Source organism: Malaclemys terrapin, chromosome 3 (assembly GCF_027887155.1).
Source record: "Malaclemys terrapin pileata isolate rMalTer1 chromosome 3, rMalTer1.hap1, whole genome shotgun sequence".
Taxonomy (NCBI): domain Eukaryota; kingdom Metazoa; phylum Chordata; order Testudines; family Emydidae; genus Malaclemys; species Malaclemys terrapin.
Window position 1 is genome coordinate 205181589 of NC_071507.1, and position 17696 is coordinate 205199284.

General features: G+C 47.9%; 1 long non-coding RNA gene across 1 annotated transcript; it reads right to left on the bottom strand.

The window, feature by feature from the left end:
- Positions 1 to 7223: 7223 nt before the first annotated feature.
- On the bottom strand, positions 7224 to 9329 carry LOC128834000 (uncharacterized). Its single transcript, XR_008444372.1, has 2 exons — positions 9034 to 9329; positions 7224 to 7509 (listed from the first exon to the last, which is right to left on the bottom strand). It is a non-coding gene; the product is annotated as an uncharacterized LOC128834000 (long non-coding RNA).
- Positions 9330 to 17696: the final 8367 nt, after the last annotated feature.

Here is a 17696-nt window from a genome sequence, read left to right on the forward strand (position 1 = left end):
AGCATGGGTGTGTAACCCTTGCCAGAGCATGTTCTCAAGGCCAAGACCATAAACAGGGGTCAAAAAAGAACTTTACAGCAGATTCCAGGCCAGGGACCCTCAACCCAGCAGTTCTGGGCTTTCCTCTCCCAGCCTTCCCTGCTACTTCCCTGGACTGCTTCCTGCCACTCCTGGTTCCCCTCCTTGCTCTGGGTGCACCAGCTCCAAACACGTCCCCCTCTGCCCAGGGAGGGGCTGCCCTTTCCCAGCAGCAGCCCCTGTCTGTTGCCAGCTTCCTGGCTTTAGGGGCCCCGCCTATTCCTGCCCAGCTGAGCCTGCTTGCCATCAATTCCCTGCTCCCTGGCTCTTCCTCCAGGGGCACCCTGTGGAGTTAATGGGTCTGCCTGGCCACCTTAGCCCCTTCCAGTCCTGTGTGGGGTGGGCACCCCGTCCCAGGGGGTCATCTGATTGCTGTTTCTTTCAAACACAGCAGGGAGCAGGGGCAGGTTCTAGACAGTCGCCTGCTGGGAGATATTGCCGGGCAGAAGGATTTGATCCTACTCACAACCCAGCTTGTGGTCTCTGCATTTAATTTCTGATAATCCCTCACCTCACTGTCACTGGTATCTCACCTTGGAAGCTAAAGCCTTTTAGGCTTGTCTTCACTACCCGCCCGGATCGGCGGGTAGAAATCGATCTCTCGGGGATCGGTTTATCGCGTCTCGTCGGGATGCGATAATCGATCCCCGAATCGACGCACGTACTCCACCAGCCCAGGTAGGAGTAAGCGCTGTCAACGGGGGAGCTGCGGAGGTCGATTTGCCGCTGTCATCACAACGGGGTAAGTCGGATCAGATACGTCGAATTCAGCTACGCTAGTCCCGTAGCTGAATTTGCGTATCTGAAATCGATCCCCCCCCCCCCCGTAGTGTAGACGTAGCCTAAGTGACTTTTCCCCTGTTATTTTAGGATCCTGGAGTGTCTGGTTTTCCCTGCTCCCTCCTCTCTCCATTCACTATCCCCTCCCACCCAGCCCCCAGTCTGGTGCCCCCTGTGCAGTTGCCTTACGGTATCAGAACTTCATCCAGGTGTCTGGCCACGTACTCTAGCCTCCTCTCAGCGATCCTGAGGGTGGGAGCCAAGGGGAGCTGCTCCAGGAGCTTGCCGAGGCTGTGGAACAGCGAGAGCAGGTAGCTGAGTGCAGGCTCTAAGGGGTGCTTTATGCTGCAGAGCTGAAGGGCCAGGGTTCAAATCCCGCTGGGAACCCATGCTGGGGGACTGGAGGTGGGGGTGGGACCATTACACAGGTGCTGCCGGATCCTACTCACCGTCCCAGAAAAGCCAGCCTTCCTCCTGAACTCTCCACCTCACCTCCCTGGTGTGCACGGGGCAGCTCCCATCAAACATTTTCTCGCCCTCTTGGGAGGGGAGGATGGTCCAGTCCAGTCGACACAATCTACCGCCCCCTTCCCAGGCTAAATGAGCCGCATGATGCTCAAGGAGGGAATGACCCATTGTATGATGCATGGGGGTGGATTAGAGATGGCAACTTCTGCTGAGTGGGAATGAATTGCATGATTCTAAGGAGAATAGTTGCTTGCCTGGTCTATAGGTCGGGGCAGGGGAGGGATTACTAGGGCTACTGCCCCTGGGGGGGGGGGGGTTGAGCTGCATGACACGAGAGGAGGGGACTGACCCACTGCAGATTTATGGAGGGGGGCATTGCTCACCATGCCTCTAGGGATGCACAAGCCTCCTCCAACTCGTCCTCACAGCGTCCAAAACCTACCACAAGTGAGACATAAAGGAGACATTGAGCTGCTTGGGCACCCTCTGCTTCCTAGCGCCCCAGAGCCCCAGATTTCAGGGGCAGCCTGTGAACGGAGCCCCAGCCAGTGCCTCTGCACGACTGTGGGCATGACTGTGCCTTCGCAGGAAGAGGGGAGGCAGGAGGGGGAATAGACCCTATTTCTCTGCTTTGCGTGGGGCCCGAGTCTGCCACTGCAGCTGTGGGGTCAGGGGCTGCTTACCTTTCGGTTTCTTCCTTTCATCCCTGTGCCTCGTCTTCCTCGGGGAAGCCTGCCACACACAGAGAAAGCAGCAGGGTTAGAGAACTCCAATAAAACGGGGATAACAATGAGCCAGAGGTGATTGCCATGTGGGGCCAGGGGGCAGTTTTTCCTTGTGGGAGAGTATTGCACTAGGAGGCATCATGGATAGGCATTGTGCTTTCCTATGATGCAGCCAATATAGGACACACAGCACAACCCATAACAGGGGTCACTGGGATAATCCAGGGGTTGGAGGAACAGGGATTGCTGGTACCAGGAGCCTGCAGAGTTAAGAAGCATTGCAGGAGAGAGCTTCTAAAACTCTGCAGGTTTAAGGACTGCAGGATATGCAACTAACCACATATACCATGCACCGAATTCAGAGCTTGGGGGAGAAATCCGACATCTGGACAGCAGTGTTTCCTATATATACATATTTAGGGAATGCATGAGAGAGGGGTTTTATCTGCCTGCATTTGGGATGGCCATGCTACTCCTGAGTGGTGAAGCCATGAATGGGTTATGCAAATCCTCCCAAATAAGTGCGGATAGAACCCCTATATCATCCTTAAACAGCAGCTGTTTTATACCCCAAAAAACCCCAGTTTGGCATGAGTTCAGCCCACTGGCCTGGGAGCTGCTGAGCACTGATGGGCTCTTGATGGCGACCTTAGGATCATCCTCAGGCCCATTGGGGTGAGTGGTGCTGGTTCTGGTGGCCAGCACTAGGCTAGTCCTGCAGGTAGGGGTGGCATCTGACCCGGAGGCTGGAGAAAGCCGCTATCTAACATTTGAGGCTGCGGCTGCTGCTTCTTAGCGTCTGCACAACGTGCCGCAAGTGGCACATGACCAGGATTCATCAATGAATTTGGTCTGTTGGTTGGATCATTAGCTTCCCCAGCCCAGCCTGGGTACTGATGGGGTCAGGGAGTCCAATGTGAACATTGATCCAGTCCCCCCGCCCGAGGCTGCCGAGATGCCATTTGACAAAGGAATAGAAGTGCTGTTGCTGGGTCTGGTTCTCTGCCCAGCCCAGCAGCAGTCACTGGGATATGGTGCCTTGTAGATCCCACTTCCTGCCCCCACACCTGCCAGCCCCAATACCCCTGTACAACGTAAGCTCATGACATTCTCTCCCTCCCTCAATGTGGAGGAAGATATGCATGGCTCCGCCCCGCCAGTTATGAATTGCACAAACTGGTTTTTAGAATAAACCAAAATCAAGTTTATTAACTACAAAAGGTAAATGTCAAGAGATTATAAGGGATAGCAAACAGATCAAAGCAGATTACTGAGCAAATCAAACAAAACACGCAACCTAAGCTTAATACGCTAAATTAACTGGTTAATAGTAGAAAGCAACAGAGGGTCCTGTGGCACCTTTAAGACTAACAGAAGTATTGGGAGCATAAGCTTTCGTGGGTAAGAACCTCACTTCTTCTGATACTTGGTTAATAGTAGCACATTCTCACCCTAAATGTTGTTTTGTGCAGGTTGCAAAGTTTCTTGAAGGTAAACTGCACTGATTGCAGCTTAAATATCCAGGTATTCCTTTCACAGGCTAGATCTTTCCCCCCGGGGCTCAGCCCCCACCCTCCTCCCGCTCAGTTTAGTTCCTTTGTTTCTCCCGGTGTTTTCAGCAGTCTTCCTTTTTGGGCAGGGAGGTGGTGGAGAAGAACCTAGATTAACTCACTTCCAAGCCTTCAATAGGATTTGGATATGACAGGAATCCTTTGTCTCCCAGTTTGACCCCCACCCCCAACTCCCTCCTAGTGGAAAAATACCACCAGTCCAAAATGATGTCCAGTACCAGGTGACATGATCACATGACTCTGCAGTGTCAAAGCAGCATCCCAGGAAACTTCTCAGGAAGGAGGAAGTTTAGTATCTTCAAAGTCCTAATGGCCCATCCGGGCTGATTGCCTACTGTTTGGTGGGCATTCCCCTGGTGCAAGCACTTTTGTTATTGATACAGAGCCCGTATTTCTAACTTCAGATACAGAAATGATACATCTATACAAATAGGATAATCACATTCAGTAAATCAGAACCTTTCCAATGATATCTCACATGACCCATCTTGCATAAAACATACCTTAGTTATGCCATATTCATAGAACAATATTTCTATGAAGAATATAGGGCGTAATGTCACAGCGGTGAAGAAGCATGTGGACAAGGGCGATCCAGTGGATATCGTGTACCTGAACTTTCAGAAAGCCTTTAAGAAGATCCCTCCACAACAGTTCTTAAGCAAAGTAAGTTGCCAGGGGATAAGAGGGAAGGTCTTCTCATGGACCAGTAACTGGTTTTAAAGATGAGAAACAAAAGGTAGGAATAAATGGTGAGTTTTTGGAAGAGAGATAAATAGCAACATCCCCCAAGGATCTGTACTGGGACCAGAGTTGTTCAACATATTCATAAATGATTTAGGAAAGGGGGGGAAACAGTGAAGTGGCCAGATTTGCAGATGATACAAAACTAAAGATCATTCAGTCCAAAGCTGAATATGCCCTCCTTGTTCCTAGATGTAGAACTCTGTGTGGGGCTGTATGAAATCACATTTTGTTAGAATGGGCCCCATTTGCCAAACAAACTCTCCAGAACTCTCTGTATGACTGCCCTGTCCTCGTCGTTATTTCCCATTCTGCCAATCTTTGTGTCATCAGCACATTTTTATCAGCAGCAATTTTATATTTACGTCCAGGCTACACCTGAGGGCAGGTTGCTGCTCTGGCATCTGGCAGGCGCTGATGTCGTCTCTAGGTCAGAATGGGGCTGCCCTCCTGCCATCTCCCGCTAGCCTGTGAGCTGTCAATGCTGTGCTTACATCAGGAGATAGGATGTGGCAACAGCCCAAGGGGGCTGAGCTGCTGAGCTCAGAACTAGGCAGAAGAGAGGGCATCAGATTTCCCAGGAAAACCCTGGGTCTTTTCAAAGCTTTATGACTCTCAAGCCCCTAAGCAAGGGACATTTTTTCCCGACTTGTGAAGCAGAATCTCCCAGCCTGAAGTGATAATCTAGTGTTACAAGTGCAGAAAAACTTCCATGGTATCGCCTGCCCAAGCATTCCAAAACCATGCGCTGGGCCCCACCAAAATCATGAGATTGACTTCAAAATAACGATATCTTAAAAAAAATTCATCTGGGGAACTCTTCATTTGCCTTCTGGTGTCTGAGCTGCTAGGGTGCACTCAATTTACATTTTCCAGCTTCTCTTTGCAACCATGAGGGCTTAAAATGTGCTAACAAATAAAATGAAATGAAATCAAATCAAATAAAAAGCCGAGATTCTCAGATAAATCACTTGACTCCAGCAGTGGGAGCTTTAAGAAAAGCACCCTATATCTTGAGATAATAAAAAGCCCTACCTCTTATCTAACACTTTTAGTCAGTGGATCTCAAAGCAATTTACAAAGGAGGTCTGTAGCATTAGCCCCCTTTTAGAGATGGGAAACTGAGGCCCAGAGAAGAACAGTGACTTACCCAAGGTCACCCAGCAAGACAGTAGCAGAGACAGGACTAGCACTTAAGTCTCCTGAGTTCTGGGTAGTGCTCTATCCACTAGGCCACAGTGCATTTGAAGTAAGGGGTCAGAGTCAGTACATTCCTGTGGTGTGTGGTGGTTATTTTGGCTCTCCCAATGCCATAGTTGTTGAAGTGACACATTTTGACCTGTGACCTGTGCTGGCCCAGGGACATCATTGTTAAAACGAGTTTCTCACAGCAGGTTCTTGTTAGGCCTGAACCCAATTAACTGGACCATGTCTCTGATGTCCCATTGGGAAAGTTTAAAAGCCACTGAAGGCCTTGCAGTGCACTGACATACTGGGATTTTCAGAAAGCCCTTGACAAGGTCCCTCCCTAAAGGCTCTTAAGCAAAGTAAACTGTCCTGGGATAAGAGGGAGGGTCCTCTCATGGATCAGTAACTGGTTAAAAGGGTAGGAATAAATAATCCGTTTCTCAGAATGGAGAGAGGTTAATAGTGGTGTCCCCCAGTGGTCTGTACTGGGACTTTTGAAGTGATAATCAAGATAGCCCAGTTTTTTCCTCTTACTTAATTGGCCTCTCAGAGTTGGTAAGACAACTCCCACCTGTCTCTGTATGTGTATATATATCTCCTCAATATTATGTTCCATTCTATGCATCCGAAGAAGTGGGCTGTAGCCCACGAAAGCTTATGCTCAAATAAATTTGTTAGTCTCTAAGGTGCCACAAGTACTCCTGGGTTTTCTATCCTACTTGTTGCTTGGAGGTAATGAATTATTCATTTGATCTTATAATAAATATTTTAACTTGTAATATACCTGTAAATGCCAATTAGAGGCTGCTCTGCATTTTAATCGGAGCAAAACAAGTCTGTATTTGCATGCTCTTTTCAGACATTTTGTTCTTTGTGATTTTGCTGAATTTAAAGTGTTCATGAAAACTGGAGGATTCAAGAACAGAGCCTTTTCTTACTGGATCACCATATATGGAGTGATCCCAGCAGGGACAAAATGCCACAGGCATGTCTTATATTAGGTAGCAGCAAATGTTCTATCATCGCTAGCTGAGGTGGTCGGGGCAGTAAAGAACAACCAATGAATGGAGCCACGAGCTCGGTCTGTGGCCCTGTCTCTCTCTGTGGATGTGTCCTGCCAGCCCAATGGGGCCTGGTCAGAACAGGGGGCCTCTGGCCACCCTCCCTCCCTTCCTTCCATGGGGCTGTGTCCAGGCAAGCTCTGCTGAGAGTGTAGGATGGCTGCAGAGGGGTCGGCGGGGGGGGGGGGGGGGGGGGGGGCGGGTGTCCTCCTACCATCCTGCTTCTCCTGGAGAAACTGTGCTGGGTCGCCATGGCCATCCAGATGACCAGGACCAGAAGGACGCAGGTGTACAACACCCAGGGGCTGTCCCAGCAGGCCCGGAACCAGCTCTGCGTGATCCCCATCCTCGTGCTGGGGAGGACGATCTGGACACTGGGCTCCCTGCTGGTGCTGCCACTGGATCTCTCCCGAGAGGCTGTTTGTTCCAGTGACGCATCATAAAGGGCCAGGACCAGGCGGGTCCTGACATCACAAAGGGACTGCACGCATCAGAGGTGAGCAAGATCCTCAGCTCCCTCCAGCCCCTCCCTCGTGTTAGGGGGCTTATGTTTTTCCCCTTTTACTTTCCTGGTTCTTCTCGCATGAACAGAGCAACAATACCCGAAGTTCAAAGGCGCAAACAATTTGATGTTTATTGGGGTAAACTTTTAGCAAGCATCATTTTAGTTGCCGTTCTATTTTCAGGTACCATGGTAGCTGTTACACAGGTGCTGGCCTCCGCGTTGAGCATTTTGCATTTTCGTACACATTTTCCACCCGTCAGCCTTTTGAAGCCATCCCCCACCCACGTCATGCTAGCAACAAGACAAACACCACAGACAAAGAACGCAAAACATAGATTCATAGTATTCTGGGTTATTCTTTCGCTGGCGCCAGCATGCTTGTAGAGTGTCTGAAAAACAAAAGAAACAATTTTTACCCCCTTTGGTGGGGACAGATTATTGCTTAATAATAATACCAATTCCTTTTACAAATTTCCTTGCTAATTGCAGGAAAAACAGAAGAATTACCTTTAGGCTGTTCTTATTTTGTTTTATAGTCAGGCTAGTGAATTACCCCACTCACTGGTCATTTATGAAATTTATGAGGTGGCGTGCCTCAGTTTCCCCTCTTGTACAACAGACCAGGTTTGCAATCGTTTTTTTGCTGTACCAAGCTTTGCGTTTATTTTCAGGTAATAGCTGAGAGACAGCTTTAGATATTGGCTTCGTACACCCCCCCCCCCCATTAGGGTTAACCTGTCCCCTTTATTTTCAGGCTTGTTTTTTCACCTCCCTCTTGTGGAGGGCCATAATCTGAGTCTTCTAGTAGCTTGTTTGCTGTCCAGATGAATTTATTATTTCCAAATTTTTTGTGCTGCTACTTATGGGTAGTTTTCTTCTTCCCCCCATCAGTTAGGTAATTTGCATTTACACAGAAGCTTTCTTGGCTTGCCTCTGGATCCAAAGCATTGAGCAGCTCAGAGACTGTCTTAAAAGGGACATATTTCACTTCCACCAGAGTTCTCATTACTTTTCACTTTCATCTCCTGCTTTAAAACACACAGAGATTTGAAAAAGAAAGCACAATTTATTGTGGCTTCTTTTGGAGCCCTAATAGGATTTTAATTAAGTACCATGTTTTGTTTGCATTTCTTTTACCTCTTTTCCAATATACACTGCACATGTCCTGGGAAATAGTTTAACCTCCATAACATTATATTAGCCCTTTTAATTTTACACAAGGTGTAACTGCCCCCACCCCCGTGCCCACAGAGTTTTCATGCACCCCCACCAAAGCGACAGTCCAATCTCCCAGAGGTCCCCCAAGGCTCAGTGTTCCCATCATTGCTCCCCTTTTCCTATGCATGCACAGAACTATTTTTGCCTAACACTTTTTGCACTGTGATTACTTTTTTTTTTTTTTTTTTTTTTTTTTTTTTTTACACAACTGTATCCCGATTACACTCCCATCTTGTACAACCAGAGACAGCCAGGGGCAGTCAAGTTAAGTTCCAATAGAAACCCCTGACATTCCTTTAGTGATTTTAATCACATTACCCAATAGTTAAATAATTTGATTAGATTATTTCTCCGCCTGCTGCCTGCAGCAGTCCCCTATAGACCATTTTTGTGGGAAAAGAGCCCATTTTCTCTCAGAATAGCTGTAAAGGCTTCTGGGGACAGAAGCATCGTGGTGGTAGTAGCCACTCTTCCTGACCCCCGGTATAATTGAATTACCAAGCTTCCATCCAATGTGATTGCACAGAGTTGCACATACAGTTACATTTATAGAACTGGGTTTTATTATTAAACCAAAAACTTCTTGTAACACCACAACTGTTACCTGTACCATTTTCACAACTCCCAAATGTTTCCTTTCCTCCAAACCCTGTATTATTAATTTTTGCAAAAGGTATTTGTAACTTTTTACTTACTTTTTTAAATCACTTACTCCTACATTTAGTTTTTGAAGGTAGCGCACTTTGTTTTTAACAACTCAGCCACCAAGTACAATTATTGCCACACAGATGCCTTAACCTGTGCTGTCTTTACCCTGAGACTGTTCAAAGGGCAGTAAAACATTTGTCTCCATGGTTGCCCATGGATCTGTTCCTCCAAAAATTCCCGTGGACCACAGCAGACCTCCGTCGTACTTTGTCCCAAACAAAACAAACCACCAAAAACATTTCACATAAGTATCCAAAGTCCCCTCCACTAAAACTTCAGAAAAACAAAAGTGTGGACAGGCCGGGGGAGGGGAGGGGAAGAGGTGGAAAGAAACCAATGAAGCCGGTCAGGGCAGTTTAAAGTACAGGCTCCCAGCAGCAAATTAAGTAAACTGAGAGAAAGAAGAAGGCAAAGAAGAAAAGGATATAGTTAGCGCTGAACCAAGAGTAGACTCCCCGGGTTGGAACAGTTGGGAACCCTTCCCCCCAGGTTCTCAGCCTGGCTCTGGGAGAAGAGTGGGGGTTGTTACCTGCTCCTGCAAACCCGGCCATTTTTCAGGTTGAAACCTTTTCTTTTTTCCTCCACGTCCCCAGGACCAAGTCCCAGCTCCTGTCTCTAAAGCTGGTCTGTTAACTCTGCTTCTGACTCTAAACCCTGATGGGCCAAATCATCTTTAACCACCCGAACTACTCTACACCCCTTCAGCAGCCCTGGCTGAAACAGCACCAACCTTGAAAGTTTACTGGCAGCTTCCCATAATGCTGCCCTTACTTCAAACCTCTCACAAGTGGACTGAAGTGCCTCCTTTCCCTGGAGGGCATCCAGTCCCCATGGGCAGGGACGTTCTTCCACTACCCAGATACCAAAGGAGGGAGGGCTCCTCAGCCACCCCCACCCCTCTGGGTCCCCTAACACTGCATCCATTTCCTTTTTAATCTCATCCCAGGCTGACCGCTGCTCCTGGTATGGGCCCTGGTTCTTCCTTATCCATTTATCCAAAAAATCCTTTTCCCTGGCTTGCCAGAACCCGCAACTACCATCACGAGAGTTCGCTATACCCCCTCCAAGCAGAGCTGCGCGGACTGTTGGGGGGGGGGGGGGAGGGGCTTACAGGCTGCCACTCACCTATCCGATGCATCTGAGTCATGGCGCCAAGATGTTAGGGGGCTTATTCCTTCACCCTCTCACTTCCCTGGTCCTTCTCGCATGAACAGAGAGCAACAATACCCAAAGTCCAAAGGTGCAAACAATTCAATGTTTATTGGGATGAACTTCCAGCAAGCATGATTCCAGTTTCCTTCCTCAGTGTCCCCCTTCCCAGCTCTGACACCACAGAGCCATCCCTGTTCCCATTCACTGTTCCTATTCCCCCCTTAGCAAAACATGATTCCAATTCCCCCACCCCCATTCCCTGTTCCCATTCGCGCCCCCCCTCACTTCCTGATTGACTGCAGACTTTATAGTAAAACTTGAGTTGTACTTAGCTATACCTTAACCAATCATGTTACTGAAATTTAACTAATTCTAACATACTGTAACATGGTTCTTTAACCAATTATATCCCACCACCTTAACTAACCCAACAAAATTAATTATACACCAGACAGAAACAATTACAGAACCAAACAGACCATGCAAATAAACATACAAAACAATACAGAAGCAAGAATTTTACACCCCAGCTATTGATAAGTGAGTTCTTGCCAGACAGGATGCTATTAAACTAAGTTTCCTTTTCCATCTTCTAGGCTCTTCCCTTTCTCTGGAGGTGACAGGAATATCAGGACAGGATTGGATTCCTAACAGCCAATAGCACCTTATTTCCATGGGACTAGTCTGGGATGTGAGGATGTGACCGGTCACTTCTCAGCGCAGGGCTGCCTCTGCTGCTTAGCCGAAGGCCTTACTTAGCCTAAGACCAGAGCCTCAGACTGTCCCTTACACATAAAAAAAAAAAGAATTAAAATCACTTTTTTTCTACCTCGATAGCTAGCTAAGTGATCAGAATACACCTAAATTCTTAAAGTATAGGCCTTTGCAGACAGGCCTGAATATCTCTATCCTAACACCCAGCACCCCATGTAGGTACTTAGAGACTGTGACCGAGTCACCCCGTAACCTTCTCTTCATTAAGCGAAAGAGATTGAGCTCGGTGAGTCTCTCACTAAGAGGCAGGTTTCTAACCTTTGAATCATTCTTGAGGCTTTTTTCTGACTTCTCTTTCATTGAGAACATCCTTCTGGAATAACAAGGAGTCTGGTGGCACCTTAAAGACTAACAGATTTATTTGGGCATAAGCTTTCGTGGGTAAAAACCTCACTTCTTCAGATGCATAGAGTGAAAGTTACAGATGCAGGCATTATATACTGACACATGGAGAGCAGGGAGTTACTTCACAAGTGGAGAACCAGTGTTGACAAGGCCAATTCAATCAGGGGGGATGTAGTCCACTCCCAATAATAGATGAGGAGGTGTCAATTCGAGGAGAGGAAAAGCTGCTTCTGTAATGAGCCAGCCACTCCCAGTCCCTATTCAAGCCCAGATTAATGGTGTTGAATTTGCAAATGAATTTTAGTTCTGCTGTTTCTCTTTGAAGTCTGATTCTGAAGTTTTTTTGTTCAATGATAGTGACTTTTAAATCTTTCACTTACTGGCTTATGTATGTTACCATTCCTGATGTCCGCCAGGATTTGCAGGGGCGGCATTTTGCTGCCCTTGGCGGCAATTCGGCGGTGGGGGGGGTCCTTCCGTGCTCTGGGTCTTCGGCGGCAATTCTGTGGCGGGTCCTTCACTCGCTCTGGGACCCGCCACCGAAGTGCCCCGAAGACCGGGAGTGCGGAAGGACCCCCCCGCCACAGAATTGCCGACAACGACCGGGAGCGTGGAAGGACCCCCGCCTAGGGCGCCAAAAACCCTGGCGCTGCTCCTGGATGTGGACAAATTGGAGAGAGTCCAGAGGAGAGTAACAAAAACTGATCAAAGCTTTCGAAAACCTGACCTATGAGGAAAGGTTAAAAAAAGGGACATGTTTATTTCTAAGAAAAGACGACTGGAGGGGTTGGGGGAATGGATAACAGCCTTCAAATACGTGACTGGCTGCTATAAAGAAGACAGCGATCAATTGTTCTCCATGTCCATTGGCGGTAGGACAAGAAGTCATGGGCTTAACCTGTGGCAAAGGAGATGTAGGTTAGATATTCGGGAAAGTGTTCTAACTCCAAGGGGTGTGAAGCTCCGGAACTGGCTTCCACGAAAGGTTGTGGAATCCTCGTCATTGGAGGTTTTTCAGAACAGCTGGACAAACACCTGTCAGGGCAGGTCTAGGGTTACCTGGCCCTGCCACAACGCAGGGGGCTGGACTTGATGACTTCTCAAGTCCCTTCCAACCCTATGTTGCTATGATTCTAAGGCCAGGTCTATACTACCCGCCTGAATCGGCAGGTAGAAATCGACCTCTCGGGGATCGATTTATCGCGTCCCGTTGGGACGCGACAATCGATCCCCGAATCGGCGCTCTTACTCCACCAGCGGAGGTGGTAGTAAGAGCCGCCGACAGGAAGCCGCAGAAGTCGATTTTGCCGCCGTCCTCACAACGGGGTAAGTCGGCTGCGATACGCCGAATTCAGCTACGCTATTCACGTAGCTGAATTTGCGTATCTTAAATCGACTCCCCCCTGTAGTGTAGATGTACCCTAAGATAAAAGACGTGACCCCACAGGGGTCAAAAGCAAAGGCCAGGCTCAGTCGTGGCCTGCCTCTGAACTTCCACCAATACAGCTGCAGTGACTCCAGAGGCGTTATTCCTCTCTTACGCTGACGTCAGAAGATCAGAATCAAGGCCATTGTTGCTGTTGAGATGAGTTCCTGTCTGCATCCTGTAAAACTTGCTACTACCGGTATTGCCCTGGCCTCTTCTTTTGTCATTCAGTGTTGCACGCATTCTATAGCAATATGCATTTCCTCACCTTTTGGGGGCGAAGCCAGACTTTGAGGCACCTGCTCCCCTGCTTGGTGTAAACTTTGCTTGTGCCAATCAGAAACGAACACAAACAGGTTTTGGGCCCCGTCCCCTATGACACTTCTATGATGTCATAGTTGGTACTTTATGGGCTGCCTGCCATGTGCAGGCAGGGAGAGGAGAAAGAAAAACGAATCCTGTGTATCCTGCGTACACCCGTAACCGAGCCTGATCACCTCGAAGCCTCTCTCTCAGCTCACGTGTTTCAAACAGAGTGTCTACGTTTGCCGGTCGTTATGAGTTGGTTTGTATTCGTAAGTATCAGTTATTACTAAATGCTGCATCTTTGTTTATAAATATTGTTAGTAGATATTTTAGTCATTGTGTGTTTTAAGTTTCATTAACTCTATTAGCTAATCAAACGCTGCTCCCTTACCCCTGTAATTATCCCCAATAAAACTTTAAATTGATTAATTTTAGTTGTGTGTGTGTGTGTGTGTGTGTGTGCGTGTCTGCAGTTTGCATCGTGACCCATACTCTCCTTGCATCCCTTACCAATATAGTCTATTGCCACGTGCAGCCTGGTAAATAACAGGCCTGCATTTTCTTTCGCACCTGCGTGCCCGTGGTATCATGAAACTCATGATTAAAATCACAAGAGTGGACAAGTGCTGGACACCTGCCCCTAAGAAAAACCCTAAAAACAGAATAAAAGCTGTGTAAATTCAGAAATATTTGTATATGATTCATGGAGGGTAGGTCCATCTATGGCTATTAGCCGGGATGGGCAGGGATGGTGTCCCTAGCCTCTGTTTGCCAGAAGCTGGGAATGGGCGACAGGGGATGGATCACTTGATGATTCCCTGTTCTGTTCATTCCCTCTGGGGCACCTGCCATTGGCCACAGTCAGAAGACAGGATACTGGGCTAGATGGACCTTTGATCTGACCCAGTCTGGCCGTTCTTAGGTCCTGCTGGAATAGAAAGGGGCAGTAATTTTAAAAAGAGAGACAAGACGGGGGAAGTAATATCTTTTATTGGACCAACTTCTGTTGGTGGAAGCTGTGGAAGCAGAGAAAAGAACTGACAGAAGGGAACTGCAATGCATGATGGTTGTTAGCAAGAGTCAGGCTTCGTTAGCAAGAGACAGTCTTTGTTAGCAAGAGTCAAGCTAGCTGTGACCCTGATAACCCTGATAACGCGAGATTTGTAGAAGCGAGGATTGTGTGAGGATTGTGTGAGGATTGTGTGAGACGGGTGAGAAAGAGCTGTGTAAGAAGTCATTGTGACCTCAGTATAGATAAGGTGTAGAAGACCTTGTGTAGATAAGGTATAGAAACTAATTGTATGTAGGCAAGAGTCAAAACAAGTAAGAAAATAAGATATCAAGATGGCCTATGTATAAACAAAATGCAGCTGTCCCTCATTATTTCTGTAATGAAAGGTATAAATGCTTGCTGTAATTAGTTACCAGGGAGAGAGACCTACTTGCTCTCTCCTCTGCACATGTGAGAGTTAATAATAAAGCCTCTGACTTGCTGTACCTAAACAAAATAGTGAGAACTCAGTTTTTCTCCGACAATTTGGGGGCTCGTCCGGGATGGCAACGCCCACTGAGGCAACGGCAGCTGCTACGGATCGTTCCCCTTCGAACCCCATGGCGCCACAATAGAGGTAAGAGACCTTTTGAAATCTCTATTGGGGTGTCGGAGGAGGACTGTCCGTGGGGTCGTCTGCCCCTGTTGGGCTCACGCCATCCGAACTTATTGACTGTGCAGCAAGGTCAGATGCTGAGCGGCGTAATAGGGGAATTGTTTGCCGCCCCCTGTAAGCATATGCTAGGTGCATAGGGTTTGCACCTGTATTGAGGAGTTGTTACTGCCTCAAGAGGGGTTTTTACCGCCTCAAGTGATGCATCAAGGTACTTGGGAATAGTACCTGGAGGTACTCAGGAGTAGTACCTGGTATAAGGCCTTGGTATGTTGGAGTGTGTGTGTGTGTGTGGTGTGTGTGTGTGTGTGTGTGTGTACACAGTGTGAATTGAGTGTTACCGGAAGACGCCCAGAGTACTCTGCGAAGTCTTTTGGCTCGTGACCAGAACTACTCTAACGCAAGCCCGGTAACTAGAGGATCTTTAGGAGATCCGACCCATGTAGGTTGACTCGGCCTGGCATCGTCCGGCGAGGAGGCTACCTGGGTCTAGGAGTGTGTGCACCCATCTTCCCTCCCCTTTTCCTCTCCGTGTGAGCCACTGACAGTCTGACCATCTCACTGGATGCAACAGAGTAAGCGGCGCTTTCTCTCTGAGATTAGCCGACGCTCTTTGCTGAAGGGAGGTGTAGGGGGTCATGGCTATCCTCGTTAGTCACTCCTGTGTGAATACCCTGTAGGGAGAGATCCTTAGTTTATGAGCCGCTAGCGCGGACAGGGCATCCTTCCCCCTTTGAGTGTGTGATTGGAAAATGGGTGGGGGACAGTCTAAGTCTTCCCTCTCACCCCCTAAGGGTACCCCAGCTTATTTCATGTACGTACATTATGGCCCGAAAACCTGCAGGTATTTAGATAATTGGAATCTTTACACGCGTGCAAATCCATCTAAACAATGTCCACTAGAAGGTACCTTTGATTTAGACAAACTTAAATACCTTAAAGAAACTCTGGCTTCACCAAAAGCCTCTGATACACAGTGGGAGCAATTTGTCTGTTGGTGGGAGGAAGCAACAAAGAGACTCCACGAGTCTCGAGTGCGGAGTCTAAAAGACTCCCAGGAAAAGTTAAAAGCCCAAGTGCAACATTTACAGCTTAAATGCAAGGCATCCAGCTGTTTAACCCCTAGAGCGATTCCTTCTGCTCCTGTGTATCCTAATCCTGTTCAAGCAATTCCTTCTGCTCCCCTTTATCCCCAATTAGTTAGGTCTGACAGTGAGGAGGAAACTGCTGAGGATCTTTTAGATTTCTTCAGTAACTTTCAGCAGCAGCAGCAGCCCATGCTGCCTCCTCCCCCTGCACAGCCTGGGTCTGCTAACGAATCTCACCCGGCAGTGCCAGTTTCACCACCGCATGTATCAGCTGCACACATTGTTCTCTCTTCCCCTGGGAGAGAAGCCTCCTCTTCACCACAAAGAGGTGATTCTGAGCCTCCCAGTAGCTCCCCTGATTCTAATCCCTCTGAGGAAAGTACCCGTTATCTTACTAGAAGTGTGGCACATGCACTCCAGGTTCCTTTAAGAGGCCTGGAACTATTTCTCAAATGCGTACTTTTCTTGGCATGACTGGGTACTGTAGACAATGGATTTTAGGCTATGCAACAATGATTAAACCCTTACAGGATCTGACTAAGTCAGGTACCCCTGAGCCTCTTCCTTGGTCTCCAGAGGCTGAACAAGCTTTTGTTGCTATCAAGCAAAGTCTGTCCAGTGCACCAGCCCTGGGACTTCCTGATTATGCTAAACCATTCACTCTTTTCTGTCATGAGCGTAATGGGATTGCTTTGGCTGTATTAACGCAAAGGCACGGAGACAAACACCGTCCCATTGCTTATTACAGTACTGCCCTAGACGCTGTGGCAGCTGGATTTCCCCCTTGCCTGCGTGCTGTAGCTGCAGCAGCTCTTGCTGTTCAGGTATCTGAATCTATTGTCTTAGGATCTCCTTTGATTGTTGCTGTTCCTCATGCTGTGGCTGCTCTCTTGTTAAAATCTAAGACACAGCATCTATCCACTTCTCGTCTTACAAAATATGAGCTTGTCTTGTTGTCTTCATCTCATATTACTTTGGCTCGTTGCCCTGTTCTAAATCCTGCCTCCTTGTTGCCTGGGCCCAAAGACGGAGACCCACATGACTGTGTGTCTGTGACATCGGTTCTCTCTCGTCCAAGAGATGATTTACTAGATGTGCCTTTGCAAAATCCTGATCTTATTTACTTTGTAGATGGTTCGTGCTTGCGAGATTCTAAGGGCAAATTGGTTGCTGGTTATGCTGTGTGTTCTGCACATGCTGTTATTGAAAGTGCTTTCCTTCCTTCTGTGTTTTCTGCTCAAGTGGCCGAACTTGTGGCTTTAACTCGAGCCTGCATTCTCGCTCAGGATCAAGCAGTTACAATCTATACAGACTCTCGTTATGCTTTTGGAGTGGTACATGATTATGGGTTGCTCTGGAAGTATAGAGGTTTTCTTACATCCACTGGTTCTCCTATTAAGAACAGTCTGTATGTCTCTGCTCTTTTAGATGCTCTTTTATTGCCCAAAGCTATAGCTGTCGTGAAATGTACAGCTCACCAGACCCCTCGTGATGAAGTTACCCGTGGAAATGCTTTGGCAGACTCTGCAGCCAAAGCAGCGGCCCTTTCTGCACCTCAGGCTGAATATACTTGTGCTTTGATTGAACAGCCTCCACTAGCCTCCCTTGAGGATCTGGCCAAGATCCAGGAAGCTGCATCGGCAGCTGAGAAACGTTTTTGGAGTGCTAATGGCTGTATTCTACACCCTGACCATCTTTGGCGTGCCCCAGCTGGTCGCCTGGTTGCACCGAAGATGCTAATGCCCTATCTTGCTCGTGTATACCACGGAATGGCTCACGTGAGCAAAGGGGGGATGGTTGCTGCGGTTAACCGAGATTGGTGTGCATTCGGGTTCCCAGTCATTGCACATCACTACTGTCAACAATGTGTGATTTGTCAGCAGCATAACATTGGT